This window comes from Leptonychotes weddellii, chromosome 5 (genome assembly GCF_054177405.1).
Source record: "Leptonychotes weddellii isolate Sample4059 chromosome 5, ASM5417740v2, whole genome shotgun sequence".
Taxonomy (NCBI): domain Eukaryota; kingdom Metazoa; phylum Chordata; class Mammalia; order Carnivora; family Phocidae; genus Leptonychotes; species Leptonychotes weddellii.
The window spans coordinates 105,472,632-105,490,717 of NC_138373.1; the positions used below are offsets into that span (position 1 = coordinate 105,472,632).

General features: G+C 54.2%; 1 long non-coding RNA gene across 1 annotated transcript; it reads right to left on the bottom strand.

Moving 5' to 3' along the window:
* Window positions 1–1,390: 1,390 nt before the first annotated feature.
* Window positions 1,391–6,739, bottom strand: LOC145721432 (uncharacterized). The gene is made up of 4 exons (XR_014145106.1): window positions 6,581–6,739; window positions 5,808–5,940; window positions 3,122–3,271; window positions 1,391–2,407 (listed from the first exon to the last, which is right to left on the bottom strand). It is a non-coding gene; the product is annotated as an uncharacterized LOC145721432 (long non-coding RNA).
* Between the last annotated feature and the right edge of the window lie 11,347 nt (window positions 6,740–18,086).

The window sequence follows — 18,086 nt, forward strand, 5'->3', positions numbered from 1 at the left end:
GAGACTGCGGGCTGGGGGGCGGTGGGGGCAGGACCGCTGCCCTCGGGCTGGGCACAGCCAGGGCCCTCATGCCCCCAGGGCGGTCCTGGGTTGTCCCGGAGGGGCGGTGGTGAGCCCACGGTCAGAGCGAAGGCCATGGGCAGGCAGGGCGGACTCAGCCGACCACAGCTCTGGCACCTGGCTCTGCCCCCGGGAAGGCGGGCGGGGGGGGGGGGCGCACCCCGGATCGGGCCTCGCCAGCAGGTCCCTGCGGGAGGACTGCGGCCAAAAGCACACCACGCCCCCGCCTCCAGCTCTCCACCCAACCAGGCCCAAGAGGCCGGCAACCTCTGCATCTTGGAGCAGGGACCCTGGCGGACAGTACTGGCCCAGCCTGACTCGGACCTGCACACAGCCTGCTTCCAGGCCTCCGTTCCTCCTCCGGCCGCCTCTCTGGGAAAAACAGCCTCATTGTAGTTCTTTCTTGTCACCTCAACCATAAAGAGAGGGGCCTGAGTCTAGCCGCTGCTGCCGCTCAGCCCACCCGACATCCATTTATAGAGCGGCCATTCCTTGGGGCTGCCTTGTGCTTTTTCAACCTCGCTGCCCCCAGCACGGCACCAGAGACAAACACAAACACGCACGCACAGTCAACTCACACACACCCTCAGAAACATACAAGCAATCACTCTCCTCCTCACCGGGGCACACACTGCCCTGTTCATATTAACTTGCCCTTAGACACACACCCACACTTCAACAGTCCTGCCAGTCTCTGCTGTCCTTGAGCACACACGTCACCCCATTTTGGGGACACAGTCCACAGAGACCTCCCCTGCCCTACCCCCCATCTCTCCTTTCTTCCCTTCTCCCTCCCCTTCCCGCCCTCCTCCCTGGGCACCCGTTTGCAGGGTTATTTATAGAAGCAAGCGATAAATTCAGTGTGTTTCTCGGCGCGCAAAGCTATAAATAATGGCACAGATCATTAAACCCCAAGAGCAGGCCCAGCCGCCCCACAAACAAGATGAAGTACAAACCACCACGTGAGAGGGAGAGAGGGAGGCGCAAGGCAGAGCCTCAGACCCAGGGCCGGTAGGCTCCAGCCTGCACCCTGCAGCCTAGTCCCAGTGAACTTGGGCCTCCAAGGGACCGGCCTGGGTGGGCGCTCGGGGTGGGGGGGAGGTGCAGAGAGCAGAGCTGGGTCTGGGCTTGCGGGCTTGCGGACAGGGCTCACCCCCACCGAACCGCCACGCTGCCACACCCTCCACCCCTCCCCCTTTCACCCTCTCGACCACCTCCCCACCCCCTGCTTCTCTTTCCACTTTCCTCACTGGTTTTCATCTTTCCTATATTTTCTCCTTCCAGATTGCTCCTCTTTCCACCTCTCCCTTCATCTCTCTATTCTCCCTCTTTCCTTTACCTTCTGCCCTTCACCTCTCCCTCTCCACCCACTGTTCTCCCCAGCCCTTCCTCCTCTCACCCCAAGTCCCCAGGCTCCAGGAGGGGCCCTGATCCCACCAAGGAGCCCTCAGAGGCAGAAAGTCCCCTGTCAGCAGAACGCTGGGGCTGGCTGCTGATTCAGTGTCTGTAATCTCCCAGGCGGAGGCAGCCGTGGCAGGGGGGCAGGGAGGGGGACAGCGAAGATGGATGAGGAGTAGAAGAACAAAATGGCACGGACACCAGGGACAGGCTCCAGGCTGAGAGGGTTCCAGGGAGTGGAACCAGAGCCCCAAACCTTCAGCCCAACCCCACCACCGCTGGCTGGTCAGTCAAGTGAAAGAAGTACTTTCTGGGTACAGAGATGGCGCCGTGCGAAAGATAAGGCAAATGGGAAAGAGCAGAGGGGACCGGGCAGGGGCAGCAGAGAGAAGATATTGGAGGAATCAGAGAAAGAGGGGTCAGAAGGAAGCCAGGAGAAAAGGGGGGCATTGATCGAGGGTTGACCCTACCTAGTCCCACCCATCCCAGGCCAGTGTGGACCCCTGAGCAGCCATGTTGTGCTCCTGAGTCCAGGCCACGGTGTGGAAGGTTTGGGGGTCCTGACCATGGCTACCACAACCCTCCCTCCTTCACTTTTAGGAAGTACCTCTACCCTTTGGGGTTGACCCAACCCGACTCAAGCCTATTTTGTGGAGGTCTCCCTCAGCCACCACTCAGGTCGCCTACAACCTGGTGTCTTTCCCCCCTTCCCAGTGGGAAGTTCTTACCACTGCCTGTTTCAGTTTGAGCTGCTCTCTCGGGAGGGCAGAACCTATGTCCAATATGCACCAAACGGGGGTCCCAGAACACCATGCAATGTTCAACTCTTTGAAGCCTAGTCAATGCCAGGGACGATAGTCAGTTCTCTCCCGCTCGCACGATGTCAGGCAAACAGACTTCAGATGGGGCAGCGGGGATCAGACTCAACATCAACCAGAACGGGCTGGTGCTGAGGGTGGGGAGATGGCAGGACGGGGCAGTTACATCCTCTGACAGTTAAGGGGGAGCCCCGCGGGCCTGAGCCAGGTGCCGCCTGGCCTTGCGGCCACGCATGGACAAGAGAGCCTTGGAGCCTTCCCCGCCGGTCCCTGCCCTCCATACCCCACGGCCAAAGCGGCCATCTGCTCCCACTCGCTCCCCTGTCGGCCGCTTTGATGCAGAGCTCGGTTATTTGCCGGGGGATTTATAGTAGGAGCCAGGACAGCAGCTAAATCCCCCAGCCACCGAGGTAAATCAGCGGCCGTGATGGGCCGGAACGAGGGAGCTGTCAGGCTGGGAGGCGGCACAGCAGGGCTGGAGAGGAAAACACTTGTCCCTGCTCCCTGGGGGCAGCAGCCGATAAATCCCCTCAGGCACCGATTAGGGCCCGCGGCCTGACCAGATCTCGAGGGCTGTCAGTGCTGCAGGCAGCGATTACACCACTGTGCGCAGCGCCCGGCGTGGTGTCCAGCGGAAACGGGCGGCAGCCCAGGGGTGGGATGGGCACGAGAGCCTCTCAGAACACACGCGCTGGTAGCATCGGGTGGGAGGCCAAAGTCTGCCTTCCCAAGAGCTGGGGAAGCAGGGTCCCAGCCGAGGAGGGCAGGTTCCCTGGAGCCGAACGCCTGGGCTCCGATCCCGCTCTGCCACTTACGAACCGTGTGACTGTGGGCAAGTTACTTACTTCCCCGGGGCCTCAGTTTCCTCGCACGTGAAATGCGGATGAAAGTAGGAGCTGCCTTGCAGTCCTCATGGTGAGGAGGCCTGGAGGTGACGTGGGCTGTTAGTGGTGCTGTCGCATACAGTACACTCTTGAGGCTAGCTTAGATCTGGTCTGTGCAGAGAAAGGAGAAGGGGCCAAATGACCTTTGGAGGAATCCGGGGGTGCCAAGATGCTGTTTAAAGAAAGAGCGCTCTCCTGGGGCGCCTGGGTGGCTCAGCCGGGTAAGTGTCAGACTCTTGATTTTGGCTCAGGTTATGATCTCAGGGTCCTGGCATGGAGCCCCACTGTGGGCTCCGTGCTCCGCAGGGAGTCTGCTCAAGATTCTCTTCCTCTCCCGCTGCCCTTCCCACCCTCCTTCTCTTTTTCTGTAAAATAAATAAATAAATCTTTAAAGAAAGAGGGCTCTCTGAAGCTCACTGGGAGAGAAAGTGAGAACAGTCTCCCAGGGCCAGTATTGATTCCTGTGGTTAAGAGCACAGCCCCCCCCCCCAGTCAGGTTTGCATTCAAGTTCCAACACTTATCACCTGTGAGACCTTCAGCAAGTTATTTAACTTCTCTGCGCCTGACTGTCCTCATCTGGGGATGAGGATGGGGATGATGATAATACCTCACAGGGCTATTGAGAGGATTGCAGAATACATAAATTCATACACAAATTGCCTTGTCCATAGTAAGTGCTCAGTACATTTTAGTCTTGTTATTACTATCATTTTAGCAAGTGAATGAGGGCCACGCAGTGAGACCTAAATCCAAGCAGTGAAGCTGACAGGGAGAGAAAGGAGGGGCGGCATGGGGTGAAGACTGCAGGTGGGGGCAGAGGGGTCAATACGGAGAAAGGGAGCCAGGATATGGAAGAGGAAGATAGAAGCAGGCAGGTAAGGTGGGAGACTTGGAGGCAGAAAGAGAGAAAAGGGAATGGCACAGAGATAAGGTTAACAGGAGAGCTGGGGGGGCGGGGGGGCGGGGGGGACGGGGGTCGCAGGATGGGATCGGGAGGGACAATGAATGGAGCCTCAGAGCAGGAGTCAGGGAAGAGGGAGGGGGCAGAGGGGGCTGTAGGGAGTACTGAGGGGCAAGGGAAGTGAGAAGTGGCTAGGAGAGGCGGGAGAAGAAAGGAGATGAGAGTATTATAGGCTGGGAGACAAAGGAGGAAGAGCCCTACGTGGAAAAGCAGGGAGCCAGAGCTGGTGCGGCTAGTCACGCAAACGTGATTCCAGGCGGCTCCGCAGCCCCCTCCCCGCTTTCATTTTCAGCTTGGCTTCCCCCCGGCCCCCCTCCTGCATCCCTCCTGCCAGCCTCTACCTTCTCGCCCCAGGGCAGATGAGGCAGCAGGGAGGGTGTGGGGCTTGGATTCTGCTCACTGGGGGATGAGAAGGAGAGGAAGGAAACTGTCCCCAAAGCAGAACAGAACCCAGGGGTCCTTCTGGCGGCTCCCCCTCATCAGCGGTGGAAAGAATTGCAAGAGTAGAATCATAATAATAGTAGCTAAAGCATTGGCACTTTGCAGTTTACAGTGTTTTACAAGCCCTGAGTCTCACAACAACCCTTGTGATGTAGGCAATATTGCCCCATTTATTATTATCATTATCATCAAGCAATTATATAATGCTTACTACCCGCTAAGCACTTCACCTGTGTTAACCCTCTGATTCCTGGCAACAGCCCTATTAGCCCCATTTTACAGATGACAAACTGAGGCCCAGATCCTATGTCCCTCCGCCTTTGCCTCACCTCTGATCTCTCCTCTTTGCTTGACCCTTTTTCGAATTCTCTCTTCTTCTCTTGTCCTCCCTCGATTCCCCTCTTCCGACCATGCTTCCTCACCAAATTTCAAATTGGATTTCTGCACACTCTCTAGGCATCCCCCACCCCTGCCCCGTGACCAGCGGGACCTGTTGTGACTGCATCTGATCAGCAGCCCCTTCGTCTGGGGACCTGCCGTAGCAACCAAAAAGAAATCACACAGTGGCTGAAGTGAAATATGACAGTATCTTCAGAGATGCTGTTCCCCCACCCCCCATTCCTGCCCAAAAGATCTGAGATGATCTACCATCTCAGACACAGATAAAACAGAACATCAAAACACCCATGAAAGAGTAAGAAAGGAGAAACAAGGGGGGGTGGGGGTAAGAAAACGTTCTGGGAAAGGAAACCTAAGGATGGAGACTTACTTGCAGGGGAACCTAAATTTAGCCATCAGTGTCCTAACACAGAAAAATAAATGAAACCAGGTCATGGCCTAAAACCTCCTCGCCTACACCAGAAGTTCCTTCACATGTTCATCAATCGTGTATTGAGCACCTACTGGGTGCCGCGCTTCAACGACGTAATCGACACCAAGGACACAGACCTCTCTCATCACCCTACAAGGTGGAGGAGATTGGGCCTGTGATGTGCTGGGCACAGCTGCTCTAGGGGAGCTGGCGGGACTCAGCTGAAAGAGCTCGAGGGCAGTGGGGAATGTAAAGGTCAGAGGCCATGGGACCTAGGGAGAGGCAGGGCCACACGACATTGTCCCGGAGCTGAGAAACAGCTGAGGTGTGTCCGTGACAGCCCTGGGACAGGTTTCCTGCCCCCTTTCCAGCCCTCTTAGCCCTGAGTGGCCTGTTTGGGACGAAGTCCCTGCCTGCCCATCTATCTACCCACCTTCCACGTGATGCTGGCTGCTTCTGCTCGTTAGCACATCAGCATGGGGATCCAAAATAAATCAGATGAAAATAATATCCCACGCTCTCCCGTGGCAACAAAATCTGCCCTCTCTGTTGGCGTAAATTCCAGCCTGCGGGAGGAACGAGCACAAATTAGAGAGTGACAGAGGAGAGGGACATACAGGGAGGAAAAATCTGGATCCCTGTTAAGGAAAACTCCAGATGTGCAGGGGTGGGGCTCCCTCCCACAATCACAAAAATGCTGCCCCTTCCCCAGCTGCCAGCAAAAAAGGGCCTGTAGCTATCTCTGCCTGTGGGAGAAATACATACATGTGAAACCTACAAGGTGGTTCTTAGGAAGGCTGACACCTGGCCTGGCCAGGGCTGGAGGTTCCTAAGCAGGAACGCCCCCAAGCATATGGCACTGGTGACATGCCCAGGGGCACCCACCCCAGGCCTTGAAACACTCTGAGGGCGCTTGGAGTATTTGATGAGACAAGAGACTATAGCACATTCCTGGGCGAGTGGGTGGGTCCAAGCGTTCACCAGCTGGACCGGCCATGCTGTTACCTGCTCAGCTGCCATGAAAAACTGACCTTATCTTTCCCTCCTTCTCCCTTTCCTAAAACAGTTTGTCCTCATCGGGGGCTCCTGCTTAAAAGAACCTGGAGTTAAGGCAGAAGTTTGGAAAACTTCCCACATGACAAAATTAGCTCATCCCCACAGTGGACCACCCTCAGCTCTTCCCAAACCCAGGCACCACCCTCTCACCTTCAAAGCCTTACTGAGCCTCCAGTGAGTGCAGACAAACAAGACGACACACAGAGATGGGTCCCTCGGTAGGCCAGGGAAACCAATAGAAGGCAAAGCCTTTCGTGGAAGCACGTCTTCCAATACACACATCTCATGGAACTCCCTTCCGTGGCTCCCTAATGCACACAGAATAAACCTGCATTCACATCAAAGTATTGATTCCTCAAATTGGCATTTAAAGACCCCCTTGGTGCAGACCCAGAAGAGGCCCTACAACTTCTCCTTCCTCCATCACTCACCCTCTCCCTGCTGCTGCTGGTCCCCCTATGGTTCAAGGAACCTGCCCTGAACCGACGTGCTTCCAGCCCTTTTGGCCTGGAGTGCCCTCTCCACCCTCTCCATCCTGGGGCTCCCAGTTGCTCATCAAAGCTCTCCCCCATCTTCCTCCAAGGCCAAATTCAAATCAGCTTCTCTTGCTCATGCAAATTGTCTTCCTCCCCACTAGCTGGGCCTCCTGGCTCTTGTTCACTCGTGTGCCTGGTGCTGAGAGGCAGTCTGGGTAAGGTTTGTGGAATCGAACAAAAACTCCAAGCCTGTTCTCTGCCCAGCTTTCTTTTCTGTGACTCATGGGTTCTCAGAAGTAGGGAGAGAGTCAGGGACACGGAGGTGGCAGCTGTCTCCAGAGCCCCATTCCCCCAAGTCAGGGGTGGGGCCTCCAGGAGACAGAGGCTGTGCAAGAGATGCTGCAGGTGCCTCTGGGCTTCTGGAAACTGTTGGGATGCAGGCTTCTCAGAGGCTCTGGGGGCCATTAAACCAGTGGTGGTGGCCTTCCTTTCTTCCTTCGGCTCCTCTTTCACTATCTCTCAGTCTTTCCCAATCTTCATCATTCTCTTTTTCAATTTTAAGTGGGGTGTTCCTTCCATCTGAGAGACACCTCCCCTTAGAGACTTGTTACTCAAAATGTGATCTGAGAACCAGCAGCATCAGCATCCCTGGAAATGTGCTAGAAATGCAAACTTTCAGGCCCCAGCCTAGATCTGGTCAATCCAATTCTCCAGCTTAACAAGATCCCCAGATGGTTCATGCACACATTAAAGTTTGAAAGCACTAGTTTAAAACACCAGAAAGGCCAGGCCAGGGGCCCTACAGGGAAGCTGAATGCTTAAGACATCAATTCAGTCATTCCTTTATCCTTTCCGTAAATATTTAATAAGCACCCACTGGGTGCAAGGTGCTGTGTTAGGCACTGGGGATAAAGTGGGGAGTGATTCACACCCAGGTGCCCAGGCTGGAGAGGATGAGATCAGTGTTTCCCCATCCAGCTGCTCCAGCCCTATTCTCTTGAGTGAGAGGGAGGCCTGGGTCAGGAACAGGAGAATCTCTCAAGAGCCTGAGGTTCCTGAGGGAGCCTTCTCATCCCCCAATCCAAAGAAAGAGAGCCAGTTGGTGAGACAGAAGGGAAGGAGCTATGAGAATGAGGGAGAATGGTGAATAGGACGAAACAGAGAGGATGGAAATGAGGAAAAGTGGGTCTAAGACAAACTCCTTGAATGCTCCCAGCTACTTCAGAGACACAGTGCCATCTTACTTCTTGACCTCTCCATTGAGTGCCCCTCCAGGACAGTACAACACCCCCCATCCCAACAGCGGGCAGATGGCCTCCCACAACAGGGGTCCTCTTGAATGGAGGACAGCCCCAGCCCCTCTACCGCTCCACCCCAGGAGCTGAGAGGGGAGAAGGGAGGTCACACCGGGCAGAGGGACTGGTTTGAAGGGCACAGGACTAGTAAGCAGCACACAGACTTAGAAGACGGGGTGGGGGCTTCAGGTGAGAGACAGCTGTGTGGAGAATGTGCAGGGGGACAGGCAGGGGGGCCTGTCAGGGAGCTGTTGTGGTCAGCAGTGCAGGTGGGACAAAGAGTGTCTGGCTAGGACTGTTCAAGTAGAGAGTGGGAGACATGGTCAGATGTGGGATATATTTGGTGAGAAGGCTGAGAGAACTTGCATACGGACAGAGTATGAGAGATGAGGGGAAGAGAGCTAAAGATGCCAGATCCTGAGGTGTGGGGCCTGAGCTACCTGGTGGTAGGGTAATCCATGGTGATCTGGGGACACTTCTGGAAGAAAGTGTTGGAGCAGGGGTTGGAGGGAAGGAAAGATCTGGGGCATAAAGTGGGGAAGAAGAGAGTCCAATTTGGGAAGTCATAAGGAATGAAGGTGAAGAGATGGGAAAATTATTCGGGGTCCTTAGTTCAAGCTTCTTGAGGACAAAACTTGCATCATCTGTTTCTCCTGGGGCCCTCAGAGTCTTCTGTTGCTATTCTGCACAGACTGGGGATAATCAGGCACTCAGTAAACATTTGTTGCTTGTTGAGAAGTGGTCCAAAAGGCAGCACGTGCAGTGATATAGAGAGCTTTCAACTATGTCTCGGGAGCCCTGGCCACCTACTGACACAGGGACCTTAGACGAGACACTGTCTCTCAGGGCCTCAGTTTCTCTACCGGCAAAGCAGTAAAGGCAAACCAAGATCGAGTCCTTTCTCACCCCAATTCTCTTTCCCTGGCTCTGAGACCAGAATGCTGAGCTTCGGCAGCTCTCATCAGTCCTTGAGCAGGGGTGGCATGAGGTGGCCAGTCTGGTTGGTGTGCGGAGTTTGGAGGGGAATAAAGTCGAGACCCAGGGAGTGAGTTGGGACTATCTAGATACAGGCCAGTGAGGGGCTGCCCACCCCACCCCATCCATCCCCAAATCTTTCTTGCTGTGATGTCTCTGCATTTCGGGGGTATTTTTGTTTTGTTTTTTTTTGCAACTCCACAACTTCTAAATATTGAAATGCCTGGACTTAGTCACTGGATGTCCTCTATTTCCCATCTGCATTCACTCCTCAGGGCATCTCATTCAGTGTCACTGCTGAGTCCCAAATTTGTGTCTCCAGCCCGACCTTCCCTATTGAACTCCAGCCCTGGGTATCCATCTGCCCAGCAGACACCCCTGCTCGGGATGCTTAGTAGGCATCTCAAACCTAACATATCCCACACTGACCCCCTCCCAAAGCCAGCTTCTCCTGAGGTTGTCTCCATGTCAGTTCATGGTGGTGACTCCATGGTTTTAGTCACTCAAGCCAAATCCCTGGTCTCACCCTGACTCCATTCTCTCTCTCACACCCCCCATCTGGCCCATCAGCAAATTCCTTGGCTCTCTCTGCAAAGTATAACCAGACTGTGACTAGTCGTCACCATTTCCACTGCCATGTCAGTGGTCCAGGCCACCATCATCTCTGACCTGGGGTGGCAGGAGGCTCCTAATAGGCCTCCCTGCTCCTCACTTGTTTGCTCAATCTAGTCTCAGCAGAGGAGTAAGAATTTTCTATAGAAATACAAGGTAAATCATGTCACTCCCCTGCTTAGTCTCCTCCAGTGTCTTCCCATCTTACTCAGCGTGAAAGCTGAGTCACAGGCCTCCCTGTGACTCACTGGTCCCTACGCGGTCTGGCTCCCCTTAGCTCTTGGACCCATCACCTAGTCTCTTTTCTTACTCTCTCTGCTCTGGCCGCATCAGCCTCATTGCTGTTCCTCCAACGTGCCACATGCTCTCGTCAGGGCCTTCGCCCTTGCTGCTCCCTTTGTCAGGAATCCTCTTCCCCCAGAAATCTGCATGGGCACGTAGCATCTGGTAAATGGCAGCCTCCGTATGCTGAGAGGCCCAAGCCGGGATAAGAAAGAGAGCGGAGAGGGAGAGGACACAACGGAGTCTGGTTCTGCACAAGAAACAAAATGGCTCTTCTTGCTTGCTCTGTCTCCCCCTTAGAGGGGACTGGCCCTGCTCTGGTTCCTCAGGAAGGACCCCACTCTCCGGCCGACCCTCAGGAGAGCAGCAAACCTTGATGACATCACCTCCCTCTGGTCCTCTGTGGACCCCCTGATGCCAAATGTGGCCATCCTCTCTGCCCCGCTCCTAAAGGGTGTAGGGAAGAATGGGTCTCGTCTGGTCATTCACTCCTGACTACTTATTTCCACCATCATCCAGTAGCGCCTGGGCCCATCAAGCCCACCACACGCCCCACTTCTTACCCTATGCTCCCTTTCCCTCCTCTGCCCCTTCTTGCTGCTCCCAGTCATCAACCCCCATTAGCAGCCATGTGGAGGCAGGCTGAGGGGTGGAGGCTGGCCTGGTGAGGCCAGACAGGCCAGGTCACAGGCCTCTGAGTCGTGGGGAGGGCAAGTGAGCTGCAGGGGAAGGCTGTGGGAGTGGGAGGGTGCAGAGGCCACGGGGGCAAGGAAACCGAAGCTGTGAGGAGCTGGTGATCCCGAGAGAAGCCGAGAGGGCACCGGCCAGGAAAAGGGGGTCCCAGAGGCAGAAATGGGGAGACAAGCCAAAGGTGACAGATGGCAGGAGCCGGAGACAGGAGGTGCAACAGGGAGTCAGACACCCAGAGAGCGAGAGACAGACTGCGGGCGAGGCAGGGAGGGAGTCGAGTCGGCCCCGCCGAGAGAGCCGGGGAGACAGAGGCGGCCAGCCCGGGCGCGCGGGCTGCGGAGAGCAGGCAGACAAAGAGAGGCGCGCCGAGCCGAGGGCAGCCGCGGAGGGGAGCGGCGCGCACGGACCGGGCAGAGGGCCGCCGAGCCGGCCAGGGGGGCGCGGAGCCGAGGCGGCGGCGCGGGCGCCGGCGCGGGCGGGGCGGGGTGGGGCGGGGCGGGCGCCGGGAGCCGGCTCGTAAAAGCCGCGCGGAGCGGGGAAATTGCCGCCGGAATCGCTGAGCTCCACAAAACGCCGCCCGCGCGGCCCGCCGCCGCGCCCCCTCCAATCTCCAGCCTCATCGCCGCGCGGGCTGGTTATGCATTTAAATGTTATTTAATTGGATTGCGGAGGAGCTGGGGGCCAGAGCGGCCCCCCGCCCCCGCCCCGCACGCTCCGCACGCCCGGGCTGCTCGCCTCCTCCGCAAATCTGTTTTCCGAGTCACAGATTGCAGCGCACCCCCTCCCCAGCCCCTCCCCCCGGCCCGACGGCTCCCCTTCGCGTCTGGGCTCCCTCTCCCGTCTCCCCCGCAAACGGAGCCAGAGGTCACTCAGAAAGACACAAGTCCCCTGAAGAGGCACGGAGGCACAGACACACAAAGACACGACAGCAGCAAAAATGGGTCACACCAAATTACACAAGTGTCCCCTCTGGAAGATTAAAAAAATGCGGAGACAAAAAAGACCCCATGGATCACAAAAGTATACAAATGCACGGATACACTGGAGACCCACACTCCAGAGGGCACACATCACCCTGGCCCTTGGAATGGTTCTTACCAAGTGACACTGCCGCACAGGAACAAGATTGCGCTAACTCAGTGACCTCCCAGGGTGACACACAGACCCTCCTCAAAGTGAGGTAAGGAGTCAAACACACATTCACTCTCACACTCAGAGCAAAGCCATCACACCTCCAGTCGCTTGACTGTGTGTCTTTCCAGGGGTGGAAGGCAAACCCTTCCTCCAGAGAGACATCTCGTTCTCTCAGGCCACAGCAGAAGGCATCACCAGATGGGGTACTGAGAGCAACTGCATCAGTCATCAAGTCTCTTAAAACTGAACCAAGAAACAAACAAACCTGAGCCAAAGTTACAACAGGTAGGCTTGAGGATAGACACCAGGAAGGCCTTCCTAAAAACACAAAGTTTGAGATCCCAAGAGGTGAGGCCCGGCATGTGTGTGAGGCTGGGCTTCTCTCCTATCCAGAGGAGACCCATTTTTGCAGCCTGGACTAGCAGTTAGCACCATCAAGGTAGATGGAAGGACAGAATGACCTGAGCATGTCCTCCACACACTCCCAACCAGCAGACAGGAAATTGCTGGCCTGAAATGATCAGGGTCAAGCTGCTTCAATTAATGAAAATGGAAATGGCAACCCGGCTTGGCACAGGCCACTGTGAAGGACTGTTCTGGGCTCTCAGCCACCCACTCTGCAAGCTTGGCCTAGAGACTGACATGGGGTGGAGATCCTTGAGCGGGATCTAGGGGCAGAAGAAGGGGCAAGAAGATATGCAGGAACATTCTATTGCAGTTGTTTTGGACAGAATAAGGGTCAAAAGAGGGAGGGAGAGAAAAAAGGGAGAGAAACTTCCCCCAAATACATTACAATTCAACTTTGACTGGTAAGCTTGGGCTGAGGCCAGGTTGGCATTTAGGCCTCTGAAGGAGAAAGCAATTCAGCTTCCCCTAAAGCAATTTATTTCTGATCACCTGATGGTCATCGCTGGGAAGTTTATCCATGTGTCTAACCTCAGTGTCTCACACTTCACTTGAGATTGTTTCCTTCTTTGGGGCATTAGTTAAAAATAGAAACCAAAACGGCTGTCCTACGTCCTCCTAAATAAGAATATTTGAAGAGTCAAGGGATGCCTGGGTGGCTCAGTCGGTTAAGCGTCGGCCTTCGGCTCAGGTCATGATCTCAGGGTCCTGGGATCGAGCCCCGCATCGGGCTCCCTGCTCAGCGGGGAGCCTGCTTCTCCCTCTCCCACTCTCCCTGCTTGTGCCCTCTCTCTGTCAAATAAATAAATAAAATCTTAAAAAGAATATTTGAAGAGTCAAGACTTAGTCTGGCTGGGCCACAATCGCCATTCCCTTCATTCCACTCATGTTCTCTGCCCAGCTATGCCCAGGCTGGGGTTCTGGTCTTTCTCGCTCCAGCACCCGGACAGCCCCTGACACAACCTCCTACAGTTTTCCATCCCAAAGGTTCATGGAACAAGAGATCAAAGTAGAGGCGCGCACAGAGACATGCCCAGCCCCGAGTTGTGCCACAGGGGTCCCCTCTGCGGAGGTGGCAAGACAGCAAGTGATGCGGGAGCCGGGCAGGCACCACCCTCCCTTACAGGCACACGCACCTCCTGCCCACAGTCGGAGGGCTAATCACCTCCTCAGTCAGTGTGCCCAGAGCGCTGCGTTTAGAAGTTGTTCACAACACGTTTGCCTTTTGATTATAATTATATGCCTATATCTCCCAGCACCGGGCAATGAGCAACGTGAGGACAAAGAATTATCGCAACCACCTCTGTCACTCCCTACAGTGCCTAGCATGGGGACTGGCACGCAGCTGACACTAAGAGATGTTTGTTGAATTGAGAAAGGAAAGTGAAAGACCACACGGTGGTCAAACCCAAGACTCCATCTTCTTTTACACCATCCTGTTTCAGTAAGAAGAAAAAAAAAGAGTAGGAGGAGTCTTTTTCTTCCTCAACACACTCCAACCTCCAGTCTCAGAAGCACCCTGACCCAAGCACAGCTTGGCCTCTACCACCGACTACGTACGTGTATGTGTGGGTGTGGGTGTGCGTGCACATGTGTTAGAGTGGAAGCCCCCATCACTCCTCTGAACCAGAATTTCAATCACCATCACTGGACAAAAGCAACAAACTCTGGGGACACTTATGTTACTTGGATCGGCACCTTGGGGTAGGTCTCTAAAACCAGATTCACGCATTACTTGCGTATTCGTCCTGAACACTTACTTTGTGCCAGGTGTTGGGGTACATACTGGGGAAGGGAATAGGAGGGACCCTCTCCTTGCCCTCAAGGCACCCAGTGCAATCCTGCCTTAACTTACTCGGCTGCACATCTGCAGCACGAAGAGAAAAAGAGATACCAGGCTGCACTGCAGACTTCCCAAATCAAAATCTCTTAAAGTGGAACTCAGACACGTGCCTTTTTTAAAACCTCCACAGGTGAATTCTGATTCACAGGCAGGGTTGTAAGCTACTGATCTCTTGATCAGTGCTACCTAATAGAACTTTCTGCAATGATGAAATGTTCCATATCTGTGGTGTATGTGTGGCTATTGAGCACTTGAGACATGGCCAGTGACTGCGGAATTGAATTTTTAATCTTACTTCATTAACTTAAATTTTATTTTTATTTTTTTAAAAGATTTTATTTTATTATTTATTTGACAGAGAGAGAGACAGCGAGAGAGGGGACACAGGCAGGGGGAGTGGGAGAGGGAGAAGCAGGCTCCCCGCTAAGCAGGGAGCCCGATGCGGGGCTCGATCCCAGGACCCTGGGTTCATGACCCGAGCCAAAGGCAGACGCCCAACGACTGAGCCACCCAGGTGCCCTAAATTAAATTTTTTTAAAAGATTTTATTTATTTGTGAGAGAGAGAGAGAGAAAGCAAAAGCAGAAGGGAGGGAGGGGCAGAGGGAGAAGAAGACTCCCCACTAAGCAGGGAGTCCAACGTGGGACTCGATCCCAGGGACCCTGAAATCATGACCTGAGCGGAAGTCAGAAGCTTAACCGAATGAGCCACCCAGGCGCCCCATTGACTTAAGCAGCCACACATGGCTAGTGGCTACTAGATCAGACCGCAAAACTCTAGACGATCCCAAATCACTTCAATTTGGCTTTAAAATACTTCTCACAATACTGTTTTGTAGCAGTTCAAGTCTCCATTCCCTTTAGCTCAATAGAAAACAATGAGCTTCCCCTCCCTACAGACACTCTCATTTGCACTGAAAAAAACTGCTCTAGGATGAATTGGGGGGTATAGCGGCCTGTCAGGGGGATTAAGCCCTATCAGGTAGCTAAGCCACACCACCACTCTACCTGCCAGACTGGAGGAAAGGCACTCCTGACTACCCTCTTTTGTGAGAGGCTGGCATTGGTGGGAGACAGGAAAAACAGTGACATGACTTGAGATGCCTGTTATGAGCCAAATGGTGTCTCCCAATCCCCCAAATTCATGTGTTTTTTTTTAACGTTTCTTTTTTTTTTTAAAGATTTTATTTATTTATTTGACAGAGAGAGAGAGAGAACAAGTAGGCACAGAGGCAGGCAGAGGCAGAGGGAGAAGCAGGCTCCCCGCTGAGCAGGGAGCCTGATGTGGGGCTCCATCCCAGGACCCTGGGATCACGACCTGAGCCGAAGGCAGCGGCTTAACCGACTGAGCCACCCAGGTGCCCCCCCCAAATTCATGTTAAAACCCTAACCCCCAACGTGACTTTATTTGGAGAAGGGGCCTTTAAAGAAGTAACTAAGGGGCGCCCGGATGGCTCAGTCGGTTAAGTGTCTGCCTTAGGCCCAGGTCGTGATCCCAGGGTCCTGGGATTGAATCCCGCATCGGGCTCCCTGCTCAGCGGGGATCCTGCATCTCCCTCTCCCTCTGCAGCTCCCCCTGCTTGTGCTCTCTCTCACATACCACTCGCTCTCTCAAATAAATGAATAAAAAATCTTAAAAAGAATAAAATAAAAGAGGTATCTGAGCTTAAATGAGGTCTTAAGGGTGGAACCCTAATCCAATGACTGGTGTCCTTATAAGAAAAGAAATAGCAGGGAGACACAGAGAAAAGGCCATGGCAGGACACAGTGAGAAGGCTGCCGTCTACAGGCCAAGGAGAGAGGCCTCAGGGGAAACCAAACCTGCCGACAGCTGCCTCTTGGACTCCCAGCCTCGAGAACGCTGAGAAAATAAACGTGTTTAAGCTACGCTGTGTGTGGTATTTTGGTTATGGCAGCCCTGGCAGACTACTAGAGTGCCCTTAGAAAAAGGCAGGCCCGAACCCTAATCAGCCCCTTGCAGGACAAGATGTACCCCAAGAATTGAGGACGACAGCTCTACTAGAAGCCAGATCCAGCAGGGACTCTGCTAGCACCTAGGTCTTCCGGCCACCATCCTGGTCACTACCGTTCTAGTGCCCCCGTGTGCTGCCCGACCCTACCCCAGCTCACAAGTCTCGCCCCCAATTCTAGGCTTTCACCTAGACTGCGCTGTCCCACCAGGGCACCTTCCCTATAATCGCCTTGCCGTTCCCTTCTTGACCCCATTGCACCTACCCTGCCTCCTGTAGGGCCTTCCCCTTCAGCGCCTTCTGTTGGGTGTTCTAAGTGTGTGTGTTCTGTGCATCTCACTTTCCCCACTGGACTTCAAATGCTCAAAGATTGGTCTGGCATTCAAGATCCTTCACAAGATGGCTCCAACTTACCTCTCTAGCTTTTCCTCCCAAGCGGGCAAAGTCAGTGCTCACCCACTCGCCACCCCTTGAACATAATGATGTTCTCCAGAACTCCCAGTCTCTAAGACCGCCCGAAATGCCACCTCCCCGGAGAGCCTTCTCTACCTCGGCTAAATGCAGAGGGGCACAATGACTTCCCTCTCTGTGCACTTATCCCAGTGTCTCATCTAGGGCCCTGCACCAGGGAGGAAAGGAGTCTAAGGTGTGTGTGTGTGGCAGGGGGGGTGGGGGGGGTGCAAAGTTGCAATGCCATTCCGATGCTAACTCCCCAGAGTCAGCACACTCTCCACGGGTTTAAGGGCACCGTCCCCAACAAGACCGCCCTCGCTTCAGATGCCAGCTCCAAGTTCAGGGGTCCCCAGGCCACCTATACTTCTAACTGGTTACAAATCCAGGGGTTCCCGTGACCCCCTCAGGTTCGGTAATTCACTAGAATGACTGACAGAACTCAGGAAAGCACTTCCTTAGAACCACGGTTTTATTGTACGGGATACCAATCAGGCCCAGCCAAACAGAGATACAAGAGGCAAGGTCCGAGAGGGTTTCCCAACCCAGCTGCTGGGTACTTCCCCGCAGAAAGGGGACACAGCAGCCGGCTGTGGCACCCATGCATCCACCACCCAGGAGGCTCGCCAGAGTCTGTGTCCAGAGTTCTCATTAGGGTTTCATTACATAGGTATTATCGATTGACATCACTGACCACATGGTTGAATTCCATCTCCAGCCCCCACCCCCACCCTCGTCGGTTCAGGCTGGTATCACCCGGCTCATAGCCCCAACCCTCTAATCAGGCGGTTGGCCTTTCCTTTCTGGCATAGTCCTGGTCCAGAGTCAATTTCAGCATAAACGCAGGTGTGTGGTCTGAGGGGCCCTCCGTGAATAACAAAGACACTCCTATCACTTGGGAAATTCCAAGGATTTAGACACTTCCTTCCCAAGAACCAGTGACAAAAGCCCGTCAAATTCTTCATTATACAAATGGGGGACACTTACACTAAAAAGACTTGCTTTTTTTTTTAAGTTTATCTTACATATATATTTTTTAGTAATCTCTACACCCAACATGGGGCTCCAACTCACAACCCCATATCAAGTCTCATGCTCCTCTGAGCCAGTCTCCCCTATACTAAAAATCTTAATTTTGAAAGATGGAGATGACGTGTCCCAGGAGATAGAATCCAACCACGTGTTCCTCATTAAGATGGTCTCAAGACCCACTCTACTCCCAACTTGGTTCACCTTCCCAGCCCTATTAAAGGGGCACATCAACCAGTCATCCAGCAGACACAAGAAATGAGTTAGGTGGAGCTAGCGTGCTCCCATCCACCCATCAGCTGCTCCTCACAGGGCCCCGAGCAGCAGACAAACCCCTGACTGAGACCCTTAAGCTATGGTAAGACAATTAGAGGTCTGTTTACATCATCTCCCCCAAATACCCGGAAGAACCCTTTGCAACAGTGAAGAGGTAAGAGAAGGGAAAAATCTAAACCACCCCTTCCATCTCTGACATGCAGGAGGGAAAAAAGGACCCA